The sequence below is a fragment of the Lepidochelys olivacea genome (assembly GCF_965140295.1).
Source record: "Lepidochelys olivacea isolate rLepOli2 genome assembly, chromosome: 10".
Lineage (NCBI taxonomy): Eukaryota > Metazoa > Chordata > Testudines > Cheloniidae > Lepidochelys > Lepidochelys olivacea.
The window spans coordinates 59,834,517-59,840,516 of NC_140420.1; positions in this window are offsets into that span (position 1 = coordinate 59,834,517).

Below are 6,000 nucleotides of genomic sequence, written 5' to 3' on the forward strand. Positions count from 1 at the left end.
CTTCAGAACAGACCTCTCCAGATGTCCAGATGCCATTCATGCCTGAAGCCCTCCAGGCGGCCTGGGACATTATGTCCATGCCGGTACCTGGAGCGCCGCCGATGTTGGCTCTGTGCTCCAGAAGCAAGCCGCTGCTGGGGTCTCTGCAGTCGCCTCCGTCTCGGTCGAGGGAACGTTCCCAACGCCGATCACTGCCCAGCGATCACTCGGGGAAGAGTCCAGGTGGATCGTCCTTGATGCCAACCAGACTGTCTGGCTGGGTTCTGTCCGGCCGGGACTCGTGGCACCGCTGGTCCTCAAGGAGCGAATATTGGCGGGACCGCAGCGGACGTCGCCATCAGTCCTCATCTCGGAGAGAGTACCGCAGTCGGTCACAGCACAGTCATCAAAGTTGTTCCCGCGCAGATTCCTGCTCCAAGTTTCTGCCAAGACATCGCAGCCCCGAGCATCTATTGCTGGCATCTCGCTGTCTCGGGTCTGCCCATTGAGGCCGTTCGCGGAGCAGCTGTTACCGTCAGTACCGGTCCTCCACTTTGAGATTGCAGTCCTGTGGTCATCGTAGATCCCGGCATCACCACTCCTCCCGGTCCATAGACAGTAGCAGATCTTATGCCAGCCTGGTCTCTATTTATAGCTGTCCTTCAATGGGCCAGGCCAGCCAACCCAAACAGCCAGCCCCGCTGGCGCCACAGCAAGTGCAGTGGCACCGAGTGTTGTGGCTGGAGCATCAGAAGCACCATCCGGCCTGCCTCTCCAGACCCCTGAGAAAGGAGTCGGTGGGACATATGTCCTTGGCACCATGCCCGTAGTCCAATCAGGTGGTGAACCCTCTGGTGCTGGCCGACACCCAGAGCACTGCACCGGCCTCTTAACCCCGCCCGGAGGAGGCAATTGCAGCCCCGCCCCCCTCTGTCCTGCAGGAGGACTTCAGGGCCCACCAAGAACTTTAAAAGGCAGCAAGCCTCCACCTCCAGGCAGAGGAGATGGAGGCGCCCTCAGACTCCCTGTTTAACGTGTTGTCCCCATCAGCACCAGGTAGGTTGGCCTTGCCTCTCCATGAAGGGGTGGCTAAGATTTCAAACTCCCTGTAGCAAACACCGGCCTCGTTAGCCCCCATCTCTAAAAAGGCAGAACGCAAGTAGTTTTGTACCCACTAAAGGACATGAGTACTTGTATACCCACCCGGGCATCCAACTCCCTCATGGTTGAGTCAGTCAACCACAGGGAACGGCAGGGTCAGCCAGCCCCAACTCCAGAAAACAAAGACTCCTGGAGACTGGACTCTTTTGGAAGGAGGATTTATTCATCTTCAAAGCTCCCAGTTACAAGTGGCAAACCATCAGGCTCTCCTGGGCCGGTACGAATTCAGTCTGTGGGGCTCCCTGCCCTAGTTTGAGGACTCCCTCCAGAAGCGCGATAGGAAGGAGTTCAAGGCGCTAGTGGAGGAAGGGGCAGTGGCCGCTAGGGCGTCCCTGTAGGCAGCCTCGGATGCTGTGGACATGACCATATGATCAATGGCCTCCGTGGTGTCTATGAGACGGGTGTCATGGCTCCTGCTCTCTGGGCTGTCCAGTGAGGCGCAGTCTTCCATGCAGGATCTCCCATTTGACAAGAAAGCTCTGTTTGTGGAGGAAACAGATACGAGGCTGCATGGTGTGAAAGACTCCCTCAAGACCCTCCAGATTCTGGGCCTCTATGTCCCGGCTCCAGCAAAACCTAAGTTCAAGACGCAGCAGAGTCCCACCCAGACCGCCCTCCTGAAGTATGAGGCCACTCATAAGCAGCAGCAGGACTATAGGAGACGCCCTCAGAGGCCATCTCGGGCTGCCCCCCAGCCTGGGTCCTCCAAGGGCAAGCAGGCAGGGAAAAGGCATTTTTGATGGGACGCTCGGGGGCACCCCACCAGTCCTCATCAGGGATCCACCCCCAATAAAGCTTCCCTTCTCCAACCGGTTGTGTGCTTTCCTCCCCTAATCTCACGGTTAACCTCGGACTGATGGGGCCTCAACACTATCTCCCAGGGTTGCACCCTCCAGTTTACTTCCTTTTTGCCCAACCGCTCCCTGCCCCCATCCCTCTTGTGGGGTCCTCTCGCTCGAAGCTCTGCTCGAGCAGGAGGTGGGGTGGCTTCTAGGACTAGGAGTGATAGAGGTGGTACCTGAGAAGTTCATGGGCAAGGGGTATTACTCCCATTATTTTCTTATCCTGAAGGCCAAAGGGAGGCTCAGGCCTATCCTGGACCTCCGCGGGCTGAACCAGTACATGGTGAAGCTCAAGTTCCGCATGGTCTCCCTGGCCTCCATCTTCCCCTCCCTGGATCCCGGGGACTGGTACGCTGCCCTCGATCTACAGGATGCGTACTTCCACATCCACGTGTTCAAGGGGAACAGGCGCTTCTTCCATTTCGTGGTGGGACAGGATCATTACCAATTCATGGTCCTCCCGTTTGCTCTGTCCACTGCCCCCAGGGTATTTACAAAATGCATGTAGGTGGTAGCAGCCTACCTCAGACGGCGGGGGCATCCAGATATTTCCCTATGTGGACGATTGGTTGGTCAAGGGCACCTCCCAGTCGCAGGTGAGGGATCACATGGCGCTCCTCCTATCCACTTGCATCGCCTTGGGCCTGTTGGTAAACAACACCAAGTCCACGTTAGTCCCGGTCCAATGCATAGAGTTTATCAGGGCGCGTCTGGATGCAGTGTCGGCCAGGGCCTCTCTCACGCCGGACAGATTCAAGACCCTGAAAGGTCTCATCGACTCAGTCACAAGGTTCCTGTGACAACCACCAGGGTTTGCCTGCAACTTTTGGGTCACATATCAGAGTGCACGTATGTGGTCCGTCATGCCAGACTCAAGATGAGGCCCCTCCAGTTCTGGTTGGGCTTGAAGTTCTCCCAGGCCACAGACAGGATGGACAAGGTCCTCACCGTGCTGGACTCTGATCACTTTCCTACGGTGGTGGCCTGCCCCAAACAACCTGCTCCAAGGGGTCCCGTTGAGCGACAGGGCCCGTCATTGGAGCTGGTGTCTGATGCATCGGACCTGGGTTGGGGGGCCCATGTGGGGAACTTTCAGACCCAGGGCCTGTGGTCGGCTCAAGACCTGACCTTACATATAAATGTCAAGGAGCTCAGGGCGGTGTGGCTGGCGTGTATGGCCTTCTGCTCGCACCTGGAGGGCAAGGTAGTCAGGGTCCTCATGGACAACACAGCCTCTATGTTCTATATCAACAGGCAAGGCGGGGCCCGATCCTCTGCCCTCTGCCATGAAGCCCTCAGGCTATGGGCCGTTTGTATGGCCCATGACATCTACCTGAAGGCCTTCCACCTACTGGGCGCCCAGAACAAGAGGGCAGATCGCTTGAGCAGGGACTTTTGCTCGAAACACGAGTGGTCCCTCCACCTGGAAGTGGCCCTCTGGCTCTTCCGAAGGTGGGGAACTCCCCAGGTGGACCTATTCGCGACTCAGCAGAACCGGCAATGACCCCAGTTCTGCTCCGGGGGGGCCTGGAGAGGGGCGCTATCTCTGATGTCTTTCTCCTGTCCTAGTCAGACTGGCTTCTCTACGCCTTTCCCCTGTTCCCGCTAATCATCAGGGTCCTGGAGAAGATAAAGACAGACAAGGCCTGGGTCCTCCTGATTGCCCCGGAGTGGCCCAGGCAGCATTGGTACGGGACCCTCACAGGTCTGGCAGTAGCTCCGCCATGGCCATTGCTGCTGCGCCTGGCCCTGCTCTCTCGGGACCAAGGCCACCTCCTCCACCCCAACCTGGCGGCTCTTTGCCTCACGGCATGGCTACTCAGTGGTTACGTGGAGAGGAAAGGACATGCTCAGAGCAGGTCCAGCGCATCATCCTCGAAAGTAGACGGCCCGCCACTCACCGCGCTTATTTGGCGAAGTGGTCCTGGTTTTCTAGGTGGGCAGGGGACCAGGGTGTCTCCCCAGTGACCACCCCGGTTCAGATTATCCTGGATTACCTCCTCCACCTGAGGGCCCTGGGCCTGGCACCCTCATCAGTCAAGGTGCACCTGGCGGCCATATCAGCCTTCCATCCACCGGTGCAAGGGCACACATGTTATGATTGGCCGGTTCCTTAAGGGTTTGGACTGTCTTTGTCTGTATTCTAGATCCCCTGGTCCCACAGTGGGACCTAAACCTGGTGTTGGCTTGTCTCACAAGGCCCCCGTTTGAGCCACTGGCCACGTGCTCTTGGTCTCACCCCTCATGGAAGGTGGCCTTCCTGGTTGCAATCACGTCAGCCAGGCAAGTCTTTGGAGCTCAGGGCCTTGACCTCCAAGCTGCCGTACATGGTTTTTCATAAGGACAAGGTCTGGCTCCTTCCACACCCCACGTTTGTCCCGAAGGTGGATCCCGCCTACAACATTGGTCAGGATATTTTTCTGCCGGTCCTCTGCCCCAAGCCTTATGCGTCCAGCAAGGAGCACCGTCTCCACACACTCGATGTGTGGTGGGCTCTGGCTTTCTACCTCGAGTTGACCAAGCTGTTCAGAAGGTCCTTGCAACTGTTCGTCGCCTCGGCTGAGCACGTGAGGGGCCAGCCGATTTCCATTTGGTGGCTTTCCAGTCGGATCACTTTGTGCATCCGTTCCTGTTATGAGCTGAAGGGTGTCCCCCTGCCACCCATTGTGAGGGCACACTCGACTGCCTTCGTGGCCCACGTCCCCATCCAGGACATTTGTAGGGCCGCCACGTGGTCTTTGGTTCACACGTTCACCTTGCACTATGCGATTGTCCCCCAAACCAGGGATGACGCCAGGTTCGGCAGGGCTGTTCTTCATCCTGGGAACTTGTGAACTCCTACTCACCTCCAACAGATATAGCTTGGCATCATCTATTGTGGAATACACATGAGCAATCACTCGAAGAAAAAAAGACTGTTTCCTTTTCCATAACTGGTGTTCTTCAAGATGTGTTGCTCATGTCTATTTCACATCTCGTCCTCCTTCCCCTCTGTCCGAGTTGTCTGGCAAGAAGAAACTGAGGGTGGGGGGAGCACGCAGCTCCCATTATACCGTGCTAGGGGTTGTGGGGGGCACTCCCTCCCATGGGTACTGCTAGGGGAAAAACTTCCGGCACCGGTGCATGTGGCGATCATGCACACCCATTGTGGAATAAACATGAGCAACACATCTCGAAGAACACCAGTTATGGAAAAGGTAACTGTCTTTTCTGTCTTCGGCTGGGTGAGATGCTGTGCATGCAACCTATGGAATCTGATTTGCCAAGATCCCCAGATTGGAATTACCCCCTTGTTCATTTAAAAACTGTTCTGCTACACCAGGTAACTGGGTCCTTCAGGAATATTTGCTGGAACTCCCAGACCCAGGGCCATACAGAAATTTGCATAACACCAGAGGATATATTCTTTCCCTATCCACAGTCTCCGCTCCTTTCTGGCCGTGCCCTCCCGAGGGATGTCCTTACTCTGGAGGAAGAATCTATTCTGATGTCCCAGGATCTGTTCCATCTCCAGCCATCAGGCAGGAGCATGCTGGTACCAATAGTACTGCCACTACTGATGGAAAAGTCCTAGGAATCAGAGGAGATAGCTGCACCAGAATCTCCATGGAGGCACAGGCGCTCCAAATGAGAGGGCTGTGCATCCCTCCAGGTATGCCCCCCCCCACCTCATGTCTGCTGGTACTGATTCCCTTTGAGGTCCCCCACAACCAGTGGATCCCTCTTTCTGACCTTATTGGGGACCATGGGATCCATTTGGCAGGCCCTTTTCAGGAGTTGTACCTCTCCTCTTCTTCTCACCAGTTGGTTCTATTGGTGTATGAGGAGAAAGAGCCAGAATCTGTTCCGCTTCTTCTTCGTCCCCAGACGATGCTGTCGCTTCTTCGTTGCCCTTGCCACTGGGTGACCACCATCAGTACCAGGAGCTATTACAGAGGGTCACAAATGATCTACAGATCCCACTAAAGGAGGTCCAAGATCCTCAACACCAGCTCTGGAACATCTTGCAACTGCAGGA